Genomic DNA, 24,113 nt, shown 5'->3' with positions numbered 1-24,113 from the left:
TGGCAGCCAGGGAGCTAAAGCGAGCAGGAGGCTTGGTTGCTCCAGTGATGGAGGAAGCCAAGCTTCCCAGCCGGCTCTGAGCTCCACTCAAAGCAACAATGTTTCAATTATAGAAGGTAAATAAACCCCAGATACCTGCTTTCAGCTGGCTATGGCCATGGAGCTGGAGCGAGCAGGAGCCAGCTCTAAGCTCCACTGAAGGCAACAAAGTTTCAATTATAGAAGGTAAATAAATCCCGGAATAAAAAAAAAAGAAAAAGAAAAAAAGGAGAGGCTGGGTGCTTCTGTCACCGGGGGGTTTAGACAACCTGAAAACGGCCCTCAGCCCCTCACCCAAACTGGCCAGGCACTCCAGTGGGAACCCCCCACCCTAAAGGGGGTGAGGCCAGCCTGAAAACTGCCACCAGTCCCTCACCCAGGCTGGCCAAACCTCAATGGGGTGAGGGTCCACACTGGGTGGGAGGCTTGACCAGCCTGCAAACAGCCATCAGCCCCTCACCCAGGAAGGCCAGGCACTCCACTGGTCACACCCCCATCCTAAAGGGGGTGTGACCAGCCTGCAAACAGTCATCAGCCACTCACCCAGGCTGGCCATGCACCCCAGCAGGACTCCCACCCTGATCAGGAACACCCTTCAGGGCAACCCAGCCGGCCCCCACCCGTGCACCAGGCCTCTATCCTACATAATAAAAGGATAATATGCAAGCTGACCCTAACAGCAGAACGACTGGGAATGACTGGTCACTATGACACACACTGACCACCAGGGGGCAGATGCTCAATGCAGGAGCTGCCCCCTGGTGGTCAGTGTGCTCCCACAGGGGGAGCTCTGCTCAGCCACAAGCCAGGCTGATGGCTGCCAGTACAGCGGTGGTGGTAGGAGACTCTCCTGCCTCCCCAGCAGCACTAAGGTTGTCCGAATGCAGCTTAGGCCTGTTCCCCGCTGGCAAGTGGACATCCCCCGAGGGCTCCCGGGCTGCCAGAGTGATGTCTGACTGCCAGTTTAGGCCCACTTCCCCAGGGAGCAGGCCTAAACCAGCAGGTGGTCATCCCCCAAGGGGTCCCAGACTGTGAGTGGGCACAGGGCAGGTTGAGGACCCCACCGAGTGCACAAATTTTTGTGCACGGGGCCTCTAGTTAGTCTATAAAAACATAGATAATAGCCGAAACCGGTTTGGCTCAGTGGATAGAGCGTTGGCCTGCGGACTGAAGGGTCCCAGGTGATTCCGATCAAGGGCATGCATCCCCAGGTTGGTGGCCTGGGCCTTCCTCTGCAGGGCTGGATAGAGCGTTGGCCTGCGGACTGAAGGGTCCCAGGTTCGATTCCGATCAAGGGCATGTACCTAGGTTGCGGGCACATCCCCAGTAGATGTGCAGGAGGCAGCTGATCGATGATTCTCTCTCATTGATGTTTCTAACTCTCTGTCTCTCTCCCTTTCTCTCTGTGAAAAATCAATAAAATATATATAAAAAAACATAGATAATAATTTATCTTTGTGATAATTGTTTATTAGTTTATAAAAACACATAATAAATTTGTATCCTGAAGCTTTATTAAATGTATTAATTCTAATAGTTTTTTGTATGAAGTCTTACAGTTTTCTACATATACTATGATGTCACCTGCAAATAGTGACAGTTTTAATTCATCCTTTCCAATTTGGATGCCTTTTGTTTCTTTCCTTTTCTTATTGCTGCGATTAAGACTTTCAAAACTATGCTAATAAAAGTGGTGAGAGTGGGCATCCTTGTCTTGTTCCTGATCTCAGAGGAAAAGCTTTTAGCTTTCACCATGGAGTAAGATGTTAACTGGATTTGCCATACACAGCCTTTATTATATTAAGGTACATTCCCTCTCTACCCTCTTTGTTGAGAGTTTTTAAAAAATCATAAATGAATGTTGCATTTTGTCAAGTGCTCTTTCTGCATCTAATGTGATAATCATATGATTTCTATCTTTGATTGTGTTAACGTGGTAGATCACATTGATTGATTTGTGGATATTGAACCATCCTTGCATCCCTGGAATAAACTCCAACTGATCATAGTATATGGTCCTTTCAATGTATTATTAAATTTGGTTTGGTAACACTTTGTTGAGACTGTCTGCATTTATATTTGTCAGGAATAATGGTCTGTAATTGTTTTTTTTTTAGTAGTGTCTTTGTCTAATTTTGGTATCGGGCTATTGCTGGCCTCATGCAATGAGTTTGGAAGCACCTTTTTTCTCTCCTATTTTTTGAAATTGTTTGATAAGTATATGTATCAATTCTTCTTTAAATTTTGGGTAGAAGTTATTTGTGAAGCTGGCTGGTCCTGTTCTTTAATATTTTGGGGAGTTGTTTTCTTTTTTATTACTGATTAAATTTTGTTCCTAGTAATTGGTCTATCCAGTAGTTCTCAACCTTCCTAATGCCATGATTCTCTAATACAGTTCCTCATGTTGCGGTGACCCCCAACCATAAAATTATTTTCGTGCTATTTCATAACTTTAATTTTTCTTCTGTTATGAATTGTAATGTAAATATCTGATATGCTGTATGTGTTTTCCGATGGTCGCGACCCACAGATTGAGAAACGCTGGTTCAAATATTCTGCTTTTTCCTGATTCAGTCTTAAAAGGTTATATATGTTTTTATAAATGTATCCATTCCTTCTAGGTTGTCCAATATGTTACATACCTATATCCTTTGTATGTCTGTAGTGTCAGTTGTAACTTTTCCTCTTTCATTTCGGATTTTATTTATTTGGGGCTCTCTCCTTTTTTACTAATGAGTTTGGCCAAAGGGTTATCAAGTTTGCTTGCATGTGTTTTATTTTTACAGCAGCTCATAGTTTCATTGATCTTTTCTTTTCTTTTTTTTTTTTTTTTTAGTTCTGATTTCACTTATTTCCACTCTGATCTTTATTATGTCCTTCTTCTACTAACTTTGGGGGTTTGTTTGTATTTCATTCTCTAGATCCTTTAGATATAAAGTTAGATGGCTTATTTGGGATATTTCTTATTTCTTGAGGTTGGCCTGTATCTCTGTGCACTACCCTCCAAGAACTGCTTTTGTTGAATCCCATAAAAGTTGGTACTTCTGTTTCCATTTTCATTTCTCTCGAGGTATTGTTTGATTTCCCCTTTTATTTTCAAATGGAAGATATCTGTAACATTATCAACAATAAAAATATATTTTAAAATAAAATGAAATAAGTCAATTTTGTCTGATATAAGTATTGCTATCCCAACTTTTTTTAAATTTCCACCTTCATATAATATATTTTTCTATCCCTTCACTTTCAACATATATATGTCTTTCAATCTGAGTGAGTTCCTTATAGGTTTCATCTAGATGGATCTTGTTTTTATATCCATGCAGCCACCCAATGTCTTTTGATTGGAGCATTTAGTCTACATATATGTAAAGTAATTAGTGATCAGTATGCATTTATTACCATTTTGTTCATTGTTTTAGGGTTAGTTTTTATAGTCTTTCTCTATTCCTTTCTTCTTCTCTTGGCCTCCTTCCTTGTGCTATGCTGGTTTTCTTTAGTGTTAGGTTTCAGCCCCTTTATCTTTACTTTTATAAGTTTTTAGTTTGTAGCTACCATGATATTTATATATATCGAATTATATTTTATATCTTTTTTGTTTTGTGAATTCCCTAACTACTTGTTAGTTGTAGTCAATATTGTCTTTTATAGAAAAAGTTTCACACTAACTTTTTAAGTGGCTGATCCACTGCCTTTATTATATATTTGCCATTTTATCAGTGAGATTTTTTCTTTCATATATTTTCTAATTTATGGTAATGATCTTTTCTTTTGTGATAAAGACCCTTTAACACTTCTTGAAAAGCCTTTTTACTGGTGATAAAGTGCTTTAGTTTTTGCTTGTCTAGAAAACTCTTTATCTCTTCTTCAATTCTAAACGATAGTCTTGCCAGGTAAAGTATTATTGGTTACAGATTCTTTCTTTTCAATATTTTAAATATTCCTGCCCCTCCCTTCTGGCTTATAAAGTTTCTGTTGAGAAATCAACTGATGGACTTATGGGTTTTCTATTGAATGTGACTAAACTATTTTCCACTAGCTGCCTTGAAGATACTTTTTTTATCTTTACTTTTTCAACTTCAATTATACTATGTCTTGGTTTGGATCTCTTTGGGTTCACCTTGTGTGGGAGTCTGTGCTTTCTGAACCTAAGTGTATGTTTCCTTCCCCAAGTTAGGAAAGTTTTCAAATATTGTCTGTCCCTTCCTTTCTCTTCTACTTCTGGGACTCCTATAATTCAAATGTTAGTATTCTTGATGTTATCCCAAAGGGCCCTTAAACTATCCTTATTTTTTTCAATTCTTTTTACTCTTTGCTGTTCTGATTAGGAGATTTCAACTGTTCTGCTTTTCAGGTAACTAATCCATTCTTCTGTATTAATTGATCTAATGTGATTCCCTCTAGTGTATTTTTTTTCCACAGGGTTCATGTCTTTGAGGATATTTTAATACAATTAATTATTGTATTTATTCTTCAGCTCTGATTGGTTCATTTTTATATTTTCTAACATTTTGTTACAATTATCACTGTGATATTCTATTCTTTTCCCAAGTTCAATGAGCATCCTTTTGACTATTACTTTAAATTTTTTATTTTTACTTTTCTCCATTTCATTGAAGAGTTTTCTTGGAGGTAGGGAGTTCTTTCATTTGGAACATATTTCTTTGTCTCTTCATTTTGTTTGCCTTTTTGTGTTTGTTTTATTAATTAGATAAAACAGCTATCCTTCCTGATCTTGAAAGTGGTTTTGTGGAGGAGCAACATCTATATAAACTGTATGTGCAGTGACAAGGGTACAATGGTGGAATCAACTGGTTAAGAAGTGAGTGTTGGGTATGGTGTCCTAGGGTTCATGTCTCTGAGGATATTTTGGCAGGCCAACTGGGGAAATCTGGGGCAGGCAAAAGCTGAGGTGTCCCAGAGCACATAGCTCTGAGTACACTCTGGCAGCCGGGCTGGAGATGGGGTGGACGCTGGCCAAAATGTGGCAGCTTTGTAGACTGGATAGACTGCTTGGACCAAGATCCCACCCTGTACTATATAGGTGGAAAGTGAATGTAAACAATGCTGTTCCCTGGCAGCTCTGATCCTAGAGAGTTTCCATAGTTTCCAGAGAATTTCTGTATTTCTTCACCTATTTGGAAGATGCTTTGGAGTTAATAAATGAATCTTTTTCACATATAGTTTGGGTATCCTTTATTTTTTATTTATCTTTTAAATTATAGTTGGCATACAATATTATGTTTAAGGTATACAACATAGTAATTAGACCTCTAAATACCTTATGAAGTATTGACCATGATAAGCCTAGTCATCATCTGTTAGGTGCCCTTTAAATTGCTGTTTTATCACTGTGCCCCAGAGTAGGCAGGTCTGTACAGGAGAGTCTCAGTTATATCATTCTAGAGTGAAGGTTGTCTTGTTGGGTCTCTCCTACCTTCATGTGGTCCCTCTCTCATTTATTGTTCAGAAGCTGTTATATAAGCCCTCAATTGAAATTTAGGAGGAATTCTCTATATGTCAGTGTATACCATATAAGATGTATCTATGGAAGGAGGTGAGTTTAGGGTTTTCCTGCATCCCCAACATAGACCCACTGCTTTCCAATTTTATTTTTAACTAGAGGCCCGGTGCACAGAATTCATGCACGGGAGTTGGGGGAGGGTGTCTGGGGAGGTCCCTCAGCCCGTCCTGCACCCTCTCTAATTTGGGAAGCCTCAGGGGATGTGCTACTGATGGCTTGGGCCCTCTCCCCGTGGTTCTCTGCAGCGCCTGCCTGCTTCACACGATGGGGACAAGTGAGCAGGCCCTGCTGGGTGCTGCCTGGGGGCCCACTTGCCTGCTCGCTGGTCGCCGCCACCACCGCCCAGAAGGCCCTGCTGGGTGCTGCCTGCAGGCCCCGCTTGCCTGCTGCAGGTCGCTGCTGACACCACCCAGCAGACCCTGTTGGGTGCTGCCTGTGAGCCCCGCTTGCCTGCTTGCTCGTTACCGCTGACACTGCCCAGAAGGCCCTGCTGGGTGCTGCTTGCAGGCCCCGCTTGCCTGCTTGCGGGTCGCCATGGTGACCACCCATCAGGCCCTGCTGGGTGCTGCCTATGGGCCCCACTTGCCTGCCTGCGGGTTGCTGCCACCACCACCCACCAGGCCTTGCTGGGTGCTGCCTGTGGCCCTGTTTGCCTGCTGGGCTCACGTTGACGGGGTGATGCTGCCAGAGTCCTGCCCAGCCGCTATGGGTGCCGCCATCTTTGTCATGGAGTGATGGTTAATTTGCATATTACTCTTTAATTAGATAGGATTCTTCCCTCTTGTATAAGGGCCCGAAGCCTTGGAAACACAGTCTGAGAAACCCCACAAATGTCATCTCACTTATACCTTTTTCTCTTTTGCCTTTTACTGTATTTAAATTTTTCTATATCACACCCTATTTATTCCTGTTGTCTCTGACATAATCTGATTCCTTGAAAGACTACAAGACTTTTCTTTATTTACCCTGAAGGTCTTCATTACTCTTATTCTTGTTTTGATTTACATATTTTGAACGAGGTTCTAGTATTCCATAAAGGCTAAGCATTTTTTTAACATATTTTTAGGGAGAGAGAGACAGAAACATCAATGATAAGAGAGAATCATTGATTGGCTGCCTTCTGCACACCCCCTATTGGGGATTAAGCCCACAACCAAGGTACATGCCCTTGACCGGAATTGAACCTGGGACTCTTTAGTCCATAGGCCTATGCTCTATCCACTGAGCCAAATCGGCCAGAGCAAGGCAAAGCATTTTTGGCAATTCTCCTTTTCTTCTCTCCCTAACTGCAGGCTGCACTGACATCCCTCTCTTGGATAGTAGGCAGAATGGGCCTCTCAGCCTGAAGTGACATGATAGTGATCATTCAACAACAACAGCAATGACAACAAGAAACCTTCACTGTAAAGCATGAGAGGAAAATATGAAGAGCAATAGAACTAAAACTCCAAAAGGGTAATAGGCTTGAACAAACCACAACATGAGTCTATTTGTTCACAAAATTTATAGATTTTTGCCCATAGTAAATAACTAGATGATATTTTCTACAACAGATTAATAAATGTAAATTAACTAATAGATATGTAGAAAATGAGTGGATTTAAAGATGATTTCCATCTGAAATAATTTTTTTCTTTCCTAGAGACCAAGTTTTTGTTAAACTTAATCCTTACTCTTTTCCCGTTCCAGCAGCAGAAACATCTGGTCGGTTTTAGATTCCCCTTGGATTTCTAACTTCAAAGGGAATTATAAAGAATAACAAATTCTTGTACCGGCACTAAAAAAGAAATTAGAGCAGCAGGAGAGAATGGCAAAATTGTCCTTATTTGACTGCTAGTGACAGGCGCCACAGGCAGAACTCTGAGAAAAGACAAAGGCAAGATCACTGGTTGACAACCAGAATTCCTGGAAGGGACGGAACTTTGGTTACATGCAAATGTGCATAGGCCCTTAGCAATCTAAAAAGAGATCTGTCCTGTCTTTAAAAAAAAATAAGTAAAATGAGTTAGAAAGTAAAATTAATGGGTTTACATTTACTTGTCACATAGAAGGCATGGACAAAAGTTTGTTGAAAGAATGACCTGGAGGAAATCTTAAAGATTCACTAAGCCTCTGGGTTTTTTATTTGATTTGCAGAAAACTGTGAGTTCTGATTCTACCCAGGGCTATATAAACCATTCCAGAATTAACTCAGGCTTCTAAGAATCCACTCAACACATCATGTCCTCATAAAAGATTACACCTCCAAGGGTCTCAAAATAGTCTCTGGGTTTTTTTTTGCCTTGCTCTGGATCCTTATCAAAGGATGACCAGAAATCAAAGTCCTCCAGGAGTGGAGGAATAGGGTTTGAATGAAATATTGATATTTGTAGTTGTGCCAGGTTGTGCTTGACATCACTTTATAGAACCACATTTATCATTATCCTCTATCATTTTTCTAGAAAAACAAAAACATACTTTTAGAGTGCAGGACTTGATGTAATCAAACATTAGAAAATGAGAACAGTTAGAGAATGTACAATTTTGCCATTGTAATTACCTCTTACAAACAGCCTTTCCTCTTTCCTGTTTTATGTGTAATGTGTACAGCAACAACAATAAAAATAAACAAAGACATAATTAACCAATCAGCTTGTTTGGCAACAAAGAGCAAGAAAGAGTTAAGGGCTAAAATGTCTTTAAATAATGAACTATAAAAATCTTTAATCTTAGTATTTTCAGAGGTTACAGAGCCCCACACCATAAATATATGGTTGATTTACAGAGTGGTCATCAAAAACCCAGAAAGCAAATTATGTTTGACCAAAAGTATACATCAACAGTACATTAACAATATTTCATAGAGTAGGATAGGACAAACAGAACCAATTCTCTGTGGAGCCTAGCATAGTTTGCTAATGGAGCAGTCCTTAAAAGAGAAGACCATATCCAAAGTATGTTCTTTATATCAGAGCCTTTGCGTACTATCTAGTGCAGGGTGGGTGGGGCGGGAGGAGCAAAATGAAGTCTTTTCCTGAGCATTTCCAAGGTAAAACCCTACTGAGCTGGCTCCAAAATCATCTCATGGAGTAGCTTTGCCTTGAGTGGAGCTTTCATCCTTCCCTCACAACTTCTGGTGAAACAGAATAATAAAAGTTATCGCAGTAAGAGAGTCCAAAATTCCCATCTTTATAATAGTTGTATGTGATGGTGTGCCACATGTCCAACAAAGTTTATCTAGAAAATATGCCAACTTTATGGAACATGGATATGAACAAACCAGTTTTTCTTTTGCAATTTTCTTTTTCTTTAGGTCTAGAATGAAAATCTTGGCTTAATGGTGGTATTTGGCAAAGGATTCCCTGCCCTATATAAGGAGAATTATCCAACCATGATTCTAAACTTGACTAGGAATGGAAAAGGGGGTAGAAGATATGGAATACTACTTTATTCCAAAAAAATGTTGTCTTATAGTTTGAGAATGCATAAGATCACAAATGTAACAACAATTGTACAAACACCAGATCCAAAGACTATAAACATAAAGAAATGCCATACAGATACCCAAGAAGCAAATACTATCATTAATAATAATTAGTAGTAGTAGTATAGCTGTTATCATGATGAGGCACTAATAGTTCACTTGGGTGCAATGTAGAATACATTAGCTAGAAAGAACCATGGGTAAACTTATTATCTCTTTAAAAGGCAGTTTATATTTTAGGTTTATATGATATAAACTACATAATTCAAAACCACATGTAAGAAAAGAATCCAGGAAGAAGTAAAGACTCAGGCCTTTATTTCAGATTTGTGTTGTAGATATCAATCTTAAATTAATGATGGAAAGATCACTTGCTTTAAAACATGGGTATTATAGGTTATGGTAAAATATCCTTAGAGCTTTAAACTACGATAGTGGCTAGTTCCTACATATCTTTTCTTTGAATGCCTACCTCAATGTCAAACATTAGCTTCATTCCTGAACTTTGAGGACTTTTTAATTATGATAATGCCAAGTCAGGGTAAATGAGAAGCAGAAGGCTGAGAGGACCAAAAACAAACAAACAACAACAGAAAAAAAAACAGAAAGAAAGATTTTGCATTGTTTATACCATCCAGTATGGCAAATTTTACAGATGCTTTCTGTTTGCTTGGGATAGTTTATTGCTTATGTTATTTCTTTGCTTTCTCCACCCATGTGCGTGCCTCTACCAAATTTGGCTGGAAATATTTTGTGTGTGTGTCTCTACTGTAAACCTCATATTTTTCTATAGATTTAGTGTGATGCAGAAGCTCCTTTTTTTTTTTCTTCCCTAAGGGTTAGACACATCAATATTCTAGCTACTCACTTTCGAGGCCAATGGAAAATGTGTTCCTAAGATTAAATAGACCTGAGTAACACATAAATTCAGTTTATACTGATGCAGTATGTTACATAGTTATTCACATCCTGAATTTCTGATGAGTGGAATACACCTGTTGGACAACACACTGCTACTGACTGAGAGTCCCTGATCTACAATTTAAAGACAGAGGGGCAGGACAAAACCCCAACTGTAGGGTCTCTACGGAGAGCCCAACTTGCATAGAGCATTCCTCATCTGTGGAGCTCTGGCTCATAGCGGGTTCTTGAAATATTCTTAGGAAAAACTCGAGCAATACATACAGGCACATAGGAAAGGCCCTTTGTCCTGTAATACACTATCTCCCTCCACTTCCACTTCTGAAACACAGCACTTAAAAATTTTATCCAGACTATTAGTATATAATCTCTCCCTTTTCAGACTTCCTAAGTCCTCAGTTAGGAAGAAATCTTCCATTTCTACCGAGAAATCTTTAAAAATAATAAACTTCAAAATCCAGTGTTACATTTGATTGGAGTAAGTTCACCATATTTATCTACTATGGGTTGCCTGAAGCCACACTGCACTTCTAGGTAGTCAAAGACTATGTTTTCCTTTCACTCCAGATAACACATCATACATCTAATAATGAATATAATCAATGCTGCACAGATCTGGCATGCAAATTATCATCCTAAATTTAAATCAAGTAAAGAAAATGTCCCCTATCCCCAACATAACAGTTCCTCCAGGAAACCTAACCAAATCTGTAAAATGTCTCTCTAGTAAACCAAACTGCCCTTTTACTTGTAGATATGCTGAAGAATATTATGAAACACACTAACGAGATTTTATGATCAATTGTTACATTTCAGAATATATGATGAGAGTATATGCAGAAGAAAAATACTCCTAATACAATGATTACAACTATTTATCTAAATGTTTTTAACATTAAAATATTAAAAAGTCCTGATGGGCCTAAAATATTGATGGACTAAATGTTATGCTGTCTGGGGTTTGCTTCAACATACATGGTAGTAGCATTGGGAAATGATAGATCATGAGTTAATCATTGTGCAAGCTGGGTGATAGGTACATTGATGGAGTTCAATGTAGACAAATTAATGTGTTTAAATATTTTCATTATAAAAATTTAAGAAATATATACCAATTTGAACATTCATTCATTTACTCATTATTTATTGCTTGATTCTTTTACTCTTTATATGCAAGATATTGTGGAAATGTAATAAGTAAAAAAAATAAGACAAAAACCAAAACATGCTATTACTGGACATTTAGGTTAAGTAAGCTATTGCTCTTCATGGATAGTATATGTTGATTTAAAATGATATTTATAAAAACTGTGTAATTACATTTAGAATTCTTAAGTTAACTTTTGAAAGCAAGACAAAAAATGATATAGAGAGCATGATTACAGTGTGTTTTTAAAAATATGTCCTCAGGGGAAAATGAGAGTAAGGAAATAAATATATCAAATGGTTATTAATGATTGGATTTAAATTATAGAAATAATTGCTTTAATTTTTCTTCATTTTACTCTTATGTGTTTTTCCAAATTATTTTTAATGAGCATGTATCATTTTAAAATGAAAATAAATATTTATTCATTAGTGGGTAAGATGTGCTCTCCTTTCCCAAGGAGCTTTTCATCTACTAAAACAGAGAAACTGCAAACACACAGCACTGCCCTGAGAGTTTAAATCTTCATACCTAGAAGGGAAGTACACCCACAGGAAAAGAAACGTCAGTACCAAATTTATCTGATCATAGACAAAAAGGGCTTTCTGTGTGTTGGATAGAAATAGGAGTGTGAAATTCAGGTCATTTTGTGATGAGATCATTTTGCAACGAATGTAATGGTAGCCACAAATTAAAATTACCAATAAGCCTGTTTCCTGAGCTGCTAACACTTGCACTGATATGTTTCTTTTGGGGCAGTGCAGCAAGTAAGAGTGGGAGTGGGAATGTGGAGGGAGGACGAGGTACAATCCTAATGGCTTGTGGCCTTCAAGTTCAGAGAAGCAGATCAATGTGCAACACAATTAGAGACAGTAATACCGTGACAACCATGGATCCTGTGCAATGGATATGGAAAGTCCCTGTTAGAAAGCTATCTTTATTACTCCAAGATATTATTTTCCTCATTTTATGCACATTCATATAAAGTGAAGTCAAGAGTGTAACTTTTAATGGTTTGGATGAATATGATGTTCATGACTAAACAGGCCAAGCTGGAGCCAGGAGGAATTCTGTAAGATGCCAGGCAAGTCACCACTTCCCTGCTCCTCTGTGTTCAGTGTATTCACCAGTGCATTTCACTGCAGGCCAACCCCCAGCAAACTCGGCTCTTTCAGGCTCTGACTGACTACACAATGATCTACCAATATACCTTCAGTCCTGACCTGCACCCTCCTTCCAGACACTGAAATCTCCACAATTCCTGAAGACCACAAAACCAACCTTTTAGAAACTTCACAAAAAGACATAGAGACCTCAGTTTCAGACTAAGGTTCACTTGCAGCCCTGGTCTTGGTCCTTTTACTTCACTCCTAAAGGCAGGGGCAAGGGGTGTCAGTTCGGAAAGGACATGTTCCCCTGCTGCTTGTCGCTGTGCATAAATAAGAGCAGTCATGTCTGAATTTAAGATTGATCCAAATGAAGAAAGCAAAATTCACATTTGCAGCATGCCAAAGAATAATAACAGGTATTTCAAAGCATCACAAAATAGGTTTGGAGGGGTTTTGTGTTTGTTTGCTTAATGCCAAGCCATCCAATGTTCCACATGGGAAATGTCAGCACCAACTTCGCTGCATCACCCTCTCTTTCCACACAGGTGTCACCTTTGCAAAAATATACTGTATATCTTGGAAGAGTCTTCCAAACAAATCCTTTGGGTACTTGCACCTCTGTGTGGCAGAATCATTGTAAAATGTTTTTCAAAATCTGTGATAATAAGTTCTTAGGGTCATAGTTTCTCACCATTCTAAATGCTGGCATTTCAAATGAATAAACAGGATATGAAATATATACCCTCTACCAAAGTCAAAATATAATCTGCTCAAATTCTATGCTTGTGGTGGACTTGCCACACCTTTACCAGTTTTTACAATATTTTGGACGGCCATTTAGAGATAATGGAAGTGACTTACCAGGCAGCAATGTCTTGTGAGGAATACTCAGTCAGTGATGGTGAAACATCCTGAAATGAAAAGAGAATCATAAATACTAGGCATTTAATAAAGGCATGGCAACATGGTGTTCATAGAAAATAACCCATTTGCTTCTCCCTTTGGGACGCTGACTTGATGATACGATATAAAGTAAAGGATGCCTCCCTTTGAAAATGAAAATACAATTCTGCATGAGAAAGTGGCGTCTGTAACTGCCTGCATTTTAAGGGCTCCAACCGGTTGTGACTGACTTGTTGCCCATTTCTGCAATTCACTGTGACTTGTGTTGAGAAAATTATGTTTTATGGTTAATTATCCATGGTCTGTTTAAAAAAATAAATCAAACCATTGTGAACCACCAGGATTTGCAGCTCCATTTGAACTTTACTGTACTTTTGGTTAAACATTTTATAAATAACAACAAACTGGTTTTTCCTTGTTTTTGGTTGTTTGTTACTTGTGTTCTGGATATAAATATTGTGGCAGTGGTTGGAGAACAAACTATGGATTATTTACCCCTTGCTTCATGAGTTGTTTGTTACTGGTCTTATACTCCTTCATGAGTAAATGTATAGTATTATATTCCTAGGCCTGTAACACAAAAGGAATAAGTGAACTGAAACCTTTTTAAACCAAAACCTTTTATGCTAAGTCACAGAGCAACAAAACAAACCCCAAATTAACATTTAAAAAGCTTCTACTGTGGAGCAACAAAATCCTCAAATATTATATAATCTGCATTTTAAAAATTGCCTGCCTAACAAGCAGCAGTATGTCAATAACTCCACATGCTTGTCTTTTCACTGTTGTATAATTTAGAAGCCATAGGTGGTTCTTACCAGAGATCACCTCCCACCCCCAACATCACTACCAGAATGAAGCCTTGATAATAACCAGCATAACTAATTTAAGCCAAAATTGACTCATAAAGATCAGGAATTATTGTGCTATAAGTAATGAAACACTATATGAAAGAAGAATTCCATATGAAATTTGTCTCTAGTCTTCACTCTAGGACCTATATAAATAAAAAGTCTAAAATATAAGTGACCAGAGAAAATGAGAAAAGCCAAGATTCAAAGGACCCTGTGGCAGAATGCAAAGGGAATTATTTGAGACCCAGAACCATAAGTCCCTAATACATCTGCATATGAAACTTAATGAAGATCACCAAAGTAGCTTGCCAAAAATTATGCCTTTTAAATGATCCAATGGTCTATGCAGCACAGAGGACCTCTACAAAAAATATAAAATTACCTTCTGCAATTTGCTACTTTTACAAAGACAGAGACAGGACAATAAGGGCTTTCTTATAAAACGATCTGTCCATTTCTGAAGCTTAAAGAGCTCTGTATTCTCTTTCATCTTACCCCTGGGTTACTCATATGGCTTACTGCTTACCTGCATAAGCACTAGGAGGGAAGGGACCAGCTCACCAAAACATGGTAAAATATCTGTGAAGCAGCTACTATGTGCCAGGCACAACTAGAGTGATTCTGTTTGAGAGGGTGAGTCAGTGACTGAGGTTCTTGTTGCAATATTTAAAAGTATCTATTACTACTGCCAACAGCAACTCGAAGCAAGGTTGAAATAGTTGTGAAGGACTTTTGAAAGATTGGAAAATACTTAAAACTCTCCCTAAAGTCTTGCATGTCCAGGAAATAGTCTAGGCCTGCCAGTCCTTCCTAAGCCTGGATCCCAAAGTGCAAATGAAAAAACACAAGTAGCCTATATGTTCCCAGGGCCATGGTTACAACTGAAAATGGGGGCTGAACTGCATTTGCTGTCCCCCATTGGATATTGAAAGGCCAGTTTTGTCCTGACGATGGTTCAGAGAGACTAAAAATCCACCAAGATGAAAATGGAAGCTATTTAGACAAACTGGGACAGGAAAAAATGTTCAAAGATGTTTGACTCAAAGACATTTTCTCTATTCTTTCATAACCAGATAGCTCCACCTATTTTTGACAACCAAGAAAATACTACTGTATAGAGTTCTAAGTTTTCTTTTAAATCCAGGCAACCCATTTTAAAGCCAGGGTACTCTAAATGACTTCCTATGTACAGAATGATACATCTAAATATAAGTGCTTGGTTACAGATGATGAAACATGTTAAAATTATATTATAGAGAATACATTTTACATGGTTTAGAATTTATTTTGATAATCAGGAACATACATACAAAATTGCAATTTGGAATCCAAATTTAGCTATAATCCATGTAGAGGAATACTTAGAGAAAATATACCTGAGAATATAATTTCCTGGTTAAAGACTAAAATATTCTAACCAATTTTCATTATTTTTCCAGAGACAAACTTTTCTGAGCTATAGATTCTTTTAAGGAAGAAAAGCAGAAATAAAATGTGTTTATAAAATACTTGAAAGATATAACAGCCGAGTGATTATTCATATTTAAGATAACAAAAGATGTCTCCATGTCATCAGAAATACAGAGACATGATAATCCCAAGGGTCTTGATCTGGAAGTTGTTAACAGAGAGCCACACATTCAGATAGTAAAACCTGAAACACCTGAAAAAACTCTCCTGGATTTGATTTTTATCTTTATGCACCAGATTTTCCCATACAAAGGAACCCTAAATTCTAACACATAAGAGAACGTTAAACAAACTAGGAAAGAACCTGACTTTTTTTTTTAAGTAAAGAAAAACGATCTCTTACCTTCCATAAAATCAAATAAGCCAATTTCATTGGACATTACCATCCAGAAGTAAAGTATGACCTAAAGGAATGATACTGAACCCAAATACAAGGAGGTGAAGCATCTCAGTAGTTCCTACTCAGATCCATCCTCTCTCCTGTGCACTTTCATCTTCCCTGACTGCATTGTGAACAATCAGAACTACCACCACCACCACCACCACCATGACCACCACCACTCATACACTGTATCTAACTTTCTTCTAGCAGATGCCTCGTAATGCCTAGTGCTGTGCTTTTGATAATTTTGTATCCATTTTATAACCATTCAGAACTAAAAAGGAAGAACAAAACAAAACAAAATAAAAAATTCCTCCAACCTCCCTTGGTTCCCAGAGGACATCAGTTAAGCGAAACAAAATATTAAACCTGAGAAGGAAGACTGATCAATCTCATGGTGTTCCTATTTAAACTGGGAAGGGAGTTGCTTCAATGAAAAAGTTGGGGGTGTGGGAAAGGAGTAAAGAGCTACAAAGGGAGAGAGAGAGATAACAATGTTTATTATACATAGGGGACTTAAAGGAAGCACAATAAATCAAACGGTGTTCCAGGGAATCGTGTGACAGAAAGTTCTAAATGAGAACTCCAGAAACTACAGTCTCTTCAACTGAACTACTGCTTAGGGGATGGAGTCTATAGGAAGTTTGAAGCAAGTGTCTCTATAGCTTCTAGATGTTTTCTCTTTAATTATGACTTTGGGTTTGAATATACTTTGTCAGGAGGAAAAACAAATCAAAATATTAGAGCTTTATACAGCCCCCAAAGACAGGGTTTATATAACCGGAGTTTTTACATAAATGTTACATCAGGATACATTTCAAATGAAAACACATACACACACACAGCTGTCTTCCTTATCCTCTTTCTATTTTAAAATTCATTTCATATTTTACATGATGTTGATTTTTCATAAAATAAGTAAAAACTAAGTCAGCATTAAACACCTCAGAATAATTTTAGTCTTATATGACCTGGAAAATGTACCATGTCATGGAGGGTCACAAACGCCTGTTTTGAAGCCAGTGAAGGCACTGGCAATTATGGGATGTTTTGCTGCAGCCTAGGGCAACTAGAAATGGCCATGGATATTAACTAACTCCCTTTCAACAGTCTGAGAAAAGGAGGAAAAAAACCTGTAAGTTTTCCCATCTGTTATTTCCTTTTTTTTTCCTTTTTGGCTGTGAAAAAGTAAAATTATGCAAGAGCGTTTGAATGTAAAGGCTGTGTGTGCTTTTTCCCTTTTTGTCTCTGGGTACTGGTTATGTGATGTTTTGTAACTGAGTGCAGAGTAGGCGGTTAGCGTTTACTACTGATTTACACTATGCCATCTAATGAATCCAGAACACTGAAAAGAAAGGAGTGGGAGGGGGAAGGAGGAAAAAGAAGAAAGAGAAAAACATGGAGAGGAAAAAGGAAGAACAGAGGGGAGAGAGAAAGAGCTCATTTGTAGAAACAATTCTAATGCCTGGAATAGTTTCATTCATTCCCTTTAGCTCTGATTTCTTGGTAATGTTCAGGCCTCAGATAAATGGGCTTGAGCCAGTGACCCCAATATTCCAATCTTATATCTAATGAGGATTATTGGCAGGTGAATGTCTGAAAATACTAATGTGTCAAATTACTTGATAGTAACTCCACTAACCTGTCAGACTTCTCCATATAATCATCTCTCTATACATTTATAAATGTGTACCTGTAAGAGCCAATGCTATGGTCCAACTAGTTCACCAAGTCACAATTATTATTTTTCAAGGCACACATCAGGGAAAAGAACAATATGCCCTATTTTACCCATCTCCTTTAAAAATGCACAAAGAATTAATCTAGAAATATTTGAATATGTCACTATTTTACCTTGAAAGAAGAAATGCCACAAATTATTTCTTTACACAGAACAGCCCAATATAAGATAATGATAGAGAAAATTGGGAAAGATTCTAAACTAATAAACAATATTTGTAAGAGAACTTTAAATAACTTCTTAAATTATGCTTATGGAGAACACTTAAATCTTAACTTTATATCTGGGTGATTATAGACATTTCCAGTTCCCTAAGGCAGCTCAGTGCTTTCCATGCCATGTACCCAGTTCCACAGGTCAAGTTGATTCTGCTGCTGTGCACAGGACCTTCCTGTACCCGAGTGCCCTCCTATGGCTGAAAACAACCACTGAGATGAGCAAGAGAAATAGGAGTTATTAGCATCCAGCTAGAGAGCAAGACAGGGAGCTTGTTTCCTTCCCAGGTGTGGGTTTGTAAAATGGTGGCTGATAAAATCACAGGAGGTCAGTTACAAGAAAGAACCAGAATCTAGGGTTTCATTTTTGGTCATCCAAGATGTCTTTTCACCCATTTTAGTTCAGAAAATATTAAAAAGATGCCTACTCCACCCATTTGTCAGTAATGCTTTAATGACCGAATGGCTATGTGCCCTATGGTTTAGACATAACACATACTACAGTGCTTGGCATATTCTCTATGCTCAGCAAATATTTGTTGAAAATGTAAAATGATTATGGGATACACATTTCTGTAGAAAACCCTCAGAAAAATATATTCTAGTTGTTCACAGGAAATTGTAGGCTGGAATTAGGCTGTAGACACAAAATCATGGTAGAGAGGAAGTATCAGTTGTTTGGGGATCAGTTTACCTAATTCCATTTTATTAGGAAAAAGGCTTAAATAAAATTATAATACTGATAACATCAGCTAAGTTTTGTGTTCATGCCCACCAGTCTTTTTTGGACTATTTTCATTTCAGTATTGGGCATAGTAAAGTCCATTTTCATTTTTCTGGACACATTCTAAAGGAAAAGTCATGGGATATCAACATAATTCATCTTTACAAATGACTAAGAATGTAGCCATTTAGTAATGGGAGAGAATATAGCTTTTTGTTGAAGAGCAAGGCAGGTTAAGTTTTGATTAGGTTATGCAAATTTAAATTAGTAGAAGAGCAACCAAGAACTTACTGATTTTCATTTTCTTGGTTAAACAGGAGTTTTATGAGAAAAAAATTCTGGATTAGAAAATCACAAATGCCATCTTTCAGTTAATTAGAGAATAAGACCTTTAGAGAAAGAGTTGCAAGTATAATTTCTCAAAAAATGCCAGTTGAAAATTCAGCTGAAAGCAAGTTTTGCAATGGGTAGCCATAGTATATTTTACAAAGTGGCGCTATCATCTTGCTAACTTTATAGAAGCACAAACATTTCAGTCAAAACCTTCAAAAAACTGGTCATTGTTATAATCCAATCAATTTCAGCAACTTTCTTCAATAAGAATCATTGCAGCAAAAGAAAAGAAAAAAAAGAATCCTAGCAGCATGTCAACAAGACCATCCATGTGCTTTTTCATTTCATAGATTCTTAAAAGTGATTGAGAACTTGCCTAGCCTCATTTTATAAATGAATATTCTGAAGTTCAGAAGGTAATTTTCACAAGGATATATATTTTGGGACAGACTGAGGACTAGTATTTAAAGCTCACAAATCACTTCTCCACAACATAACACAAGTGAAAGTTGTATAAATTGAATCTCATTTTAAATACCATAGATTTTTTATAAGATAAGGAATTTTTTCAAAAGTTATTTTTATAAGGTAAGGAATCCTTATGTAATGTAAAATGTTCAGCTCAGAGCTCTCTTCTACCTAATTTTTTATCTTTAATCTAAGTCTCTTTCTCCTCTTGTCCTTCCTCCTCCCATTCTTTGGATGTGTGAGGAGAATCACTTTTCCTGTTTCTACTTCGTGTTTGCCCATTCCTGACCTCAAATTTGTACCTTTCTCTCACTTTTCATCAGTTTCTCCCATTTCTATTTATTCTCCTCCTCATAAAAATAATTTTCTTGTTAACGTGCTTTGAGATCCTCAGAAATCATAAAAGAAGAAAAAGATTAAGTTTAGCGTTATACAATAAATAGGCCTATGGTATATATTTAAATTTTTAAAAAATAATGAAAAATACAACAAGATACTTACAACCTGAGGGAAACAGAGGTTGACCATTGTCTAGACCTCTGCACTGTCAGTTAGCAGACTGGGGCCTAGTGACACAGGACTCTCCTCACAGATGAGAGCAAATGGGTCAGGATCTCCAGGCCCCCCATTCTCATTACACCAGGTCACTTTGCTTTTCCATTTGCTTTCATTCCATTCTATAGATACAACTATTGTGAGACTAACAATGGCATAGCCAGGGAAGATACAGAGAAATCCTAGTGACATAATGTAGCTTGATGATACAGGCCAAACTCAATTCCAAAAAAAGTCATAAAGAGTTGTACAGTAAAATTACAGTTATGCAGAAAGTGAAGGGTAAGGAAGTTAAAAGAGAACTTGTAACAGGGACTTGGCTGCCCCAATCCATGTCATTAAGATTGTGTCACTGTTTCCCCTCTAAACCTTGACTGCTATGGGATTTATAATTCAGCTAAAATGATCAACTCTAGGCTGAAACACAGCTCCAGATTATCTTAGAGCAGCGGTTCTCAACCTGTGGGTCACGACCCTTTGGGGGTCAAATGACCCTTTCACAGGGGTCGCCTAAGACCATCAGAAAACACATATATAATTACATATTGCTTTTGTGATTAATCACTATGCTTTAATTATGTTCAATTTGTAACAATGAAACTGGGGGTCACCACAACATGAGGAACTGTATTAAAGGTGCGCAGCATTAGGAAGGTTGAGAACCACTGTCTTAGAGTGAGCGGTACTTTTTTCTCCCTATTCCTTAAAAAACAAAATATACAGTAACTATTCAGTAATTCCAATGACATTTGAATTCTAAGCACATACTTTTCCCTAAAAAATTGTAGGTGCTTATTAAGAAGACTAATCCACAGTAAACTAAGGTGAGCAACATCCACTGTGGAATGAAGGATATTGACTTGGTATATAGATAGCCAATGGAAGGGCATTCTATTATTTTAAATCGCTTAATGCCCACCATTTGGATGGATATTTCATTCCACTTTATTGATGCAAATAGAATTTCAGCAACACTTTGTTGAAAATTCTCCCACTCCTGTTGACTAGAAAACATTGCAATTACAGGAGACAGGAATTCATATTGGTTTCCTTATATCTCCTTCTTCAAAGACCCATCCTTAGGGTGCCTATTAGATAATAATTTTTAAAACCCCTTGCTCTTATTTTTCTAGCATTGGCTATAATGTCTAATGGGTACAGTATTTTCCTATGCCATGCAGTGGTGAGGAGGGATACGAGGAGGAAATCATAGACATAAGTTAAAGTTAATAGGCCAGAAAAAAATAGCATTTATTGAGTACATATTATATGCCATATACTTCATTAATATTATACCAGTTAATACTAACCCCTGTGACGGAATTTGGCCTAAATTTCATAGATTAGCAACCTAGTTACAGAGCCATTAGCTAACCTTCTTAAGAACACAGAACTAATTAAAAAGTTGGGCAGGTGAGGATCAGGATCATGTATTCCCAGGCCCCATGTTCTGTCATATACCACAAAGCCAGAGCAGAATATGAAGCAATCTAACAAGAAAAAAATTTTCCATGCCAATAATGAGAGTCACCGCGTGCTCTGGTAGAAGTGGGAAGGGTAAATGACTCCTAGAGAGAGACAGGTTCTTACTCTGTTCTTGGCTCTGATAAGTTCCTGTTTTCTAAACGCGTATTTGGAAAATGTCCTTTGTCACATAGATAAGGAAATGTACAATCTCACAGGAATTTTTAAATCAGATCAGATACATGAGTGTCGATAAAAATTCCTTTAAAAGATTTATACTAAATAAAAGTTTAAAAATATAATGCACATAAAATCAAATGATTCATACATTAACAAATTAATATGTGTGTATGTGTGTCTATGTGTCTATGTGTATGTGTGTATACAATATTTTCCTCCTTGCAAACATTTTTAGTAATTACTATAAAGTACTTGACAAAATACTAAACAGTAAATATGTTAGGGCAGGAGAAAAGAAAAGAAACAAAGAACAAAAGAAGAGGAATGTGTGTGTGTGCATAACTTCCCTGAGAATTTTAATCCTAAAATATTTCTTAAGATAAATAGGTCATACTGATTTAAGTCTAGATTTTGTGTGTGTATGTGTGTGCATGTATAATGATAAAGAAGTTTTACTATATTAATTTGGCAAATAATCACTTATAATAATCGTATAAATTAACACGTGTTGGAGATAACATTAGAACTCATTAGGTAAATAGCAACAGTTTTGAAAAGTCTATAGTTTGAAGTGTTTTAGTTTACTAGCTTATACATTGCTATGGAACATTCTTTCAAAATAATTTGTAAAATGAAAGGTATAGTCCATTTCCTCATACAATATAATTTTTTGGAATAAATCTTTTACTAAAACTTCATTAAGTGGGCTTGTGTGTGTGTGCATGCGTGTGTGTGTGTGTGTGTGTGTGTGTATACTATTCTTAAGATCACTGGGACATTTTTTTCTTTTTATGTTAATCCTCACCCGAAGATATTTTTTCCATTGATATTTAGAGGGGGTTGGAGGAAGAGAGAGAGACACACGGAGAGAAACATCAACATGAGAAAGACACATTGATTGGTTGCCTCTGGCACATGACCTGAGCAGGGCAATATTGAACCTCCAACTGAGGTACTCGCCTTGATTGGAATCAAACCTGGGACCCTTCAGTACATGGGCCATTGCTCTATCCATTGAGTGAAACTGGCTAGGGCCATTGGGACACTTTTTAAAATAATGTTTAAAATAATAATTTGCCGAAGAATTTAACAATGAAGTAATAGCAAGCAAGCACGTTTGAAAGGAAGAATTCAGTTCTTTAGGCAGCACTAATTTATCCTATAACTTCTAATAGTCCTATTGCTTTGTCCTTACCACCTTCTCTTCCTCGAGTCTAAACTTGATTGGGAGGAGGAAGGAAGAAACAATAATAAGGTTCAAAGAAGCACGAAAGAGGAGAGAACTGAACATCTTCCTGGTCTCCTTTTCTCATCTTTACAAGGAAAAGCAATAGTAATCTAAACAACAGAAAAAGCAAGAACAACTTTGGCAGTTTTCTGGAATTAGGCAAAAGCAGACTTTGTATCTGCACAATTTCAGGAGCTTTCTACAAATTTTAGCTTCCTGGGGTGCTTCTGCAACAAAGCTGAACAAGAGATGCAATCTGTTTAGAGAAACAGATGAGATTTGGGGGATACATGGAACTACTCTTTCTTGTCATATAGTGTTTATGAAAGTGACCAAGATATAACTTGCAACATTAAAAAACACTGACACATTTAACTTGAACCTGCTGAAATTAACTCACAATACCTTCCTCACTAAAACAAAACAAAATAAAGCAAAATCTCACTACCAATTATTTTGACTGGTGAGAACAGTGACATGAAAGTAGCAGATGGAAGCCCAGTTTTACTCACACAGCACACTCACAAAAATAACTTAAAAATGGTGACTTTGGCCTTGTGCTTCAGGACACTTCTTTCAGGAGGTTTCCTTAAAGACTTCACTGGGCTTGTAAAAAATAATGTCGAATGAATCCAATTAATCTGTCCACACCTACAAAGAGGAAAGAACTGCCAATCCCAGCCCGTAAATAAAAGTCATTTTGTCTTCTTTGTCAAGTCCTATCTCAGGACTGGAACAGGTATTCTTCTGTGTATTACTTTTTGTTATCTGGTAGTATGTTTATGGAGGGCAAAATATCTGTACATCATACTACATATCATCTGAAAGCTTTCATGAATCAAATAATTGAAATTAATATATCTTCCTGTTAATTGTTTCTCAAAATTGAAAGGTTATTTTCTTACCTTACACCATGCCTTCTGACCTGACAGTGTCATTCAATCAATATTTTCAATGTCAGTCACTGATTTTCAACTATTCTGTTACAAAGACCACAAGCACTAATGAAATGGTGCTGATCTGTTTGCTTTCACTCTATATAATGTCTATATTTATATGCTTGGCCTCTATTAGAATCTATATTTATCTGCCTACAGTACATCTGTTTCTCATACACAGAGACATATATTTATATATATACACACACAATTCCAAGAATAGGTCCTGAAAAATTATCTGTCTAAACATGAAGAGAATCAAGGGTCAGTAAACAGTCAAATTGGATTAAAACAGATTAAACATTTGCATATGTCAAGCACTGAATTAGGTACTGAGGATATATAGATGAATAAGACACAGTCCCTAAGCTTGAGGAATTAGCAGGGAGTGTGGTAGAAAGCCATAGAAAGCAAATGATTATAATATAGTTGATATGGCAACAGTGTGAATATAT

General features: G+C 37.3%; 1 protein-coding gene across 1 annotated transcript in view; it reads right to left on the bottom strand.

Annotated features, from left to right (window-relative positions):
• ZBTB20 (zinc finger and BTB domain containing 20) overlaps positions 1–24,113 on the bottom strand; it is a 469,341-nt gene that overhangs the window by 382,222 nt on the left and 63,006 nt on the right. Inside the window, exon 2 of the mRNA XM_006773578.2 lies at positions 13,065–13,114. The gene's annotated coding sequence lies outside the window, so the exon portion shown is untranslated. The remainder of the gene's footprint in view (positions 1–13,064; positions 13,115–24,113) is intronic.

The sequence above is a fragment of the Myotis davidii genome, unplaced genomic scaffold (assembly GCF_000327345.1).
Source record: "Myotis davidii unplaced genomic scaffold, ASM32734v1 scaffold201, whole genome shotgun sequence".
NCBI classification, from domain to species: Eukaryota; Metazoa; Chordata; class Mammalia; order Chiroptera; family Vespertilionidae; genus Myotis; species Myotis davidii.
This window is presented reverse-complemented; position numbering and strand designations above follow the sequence as displayed.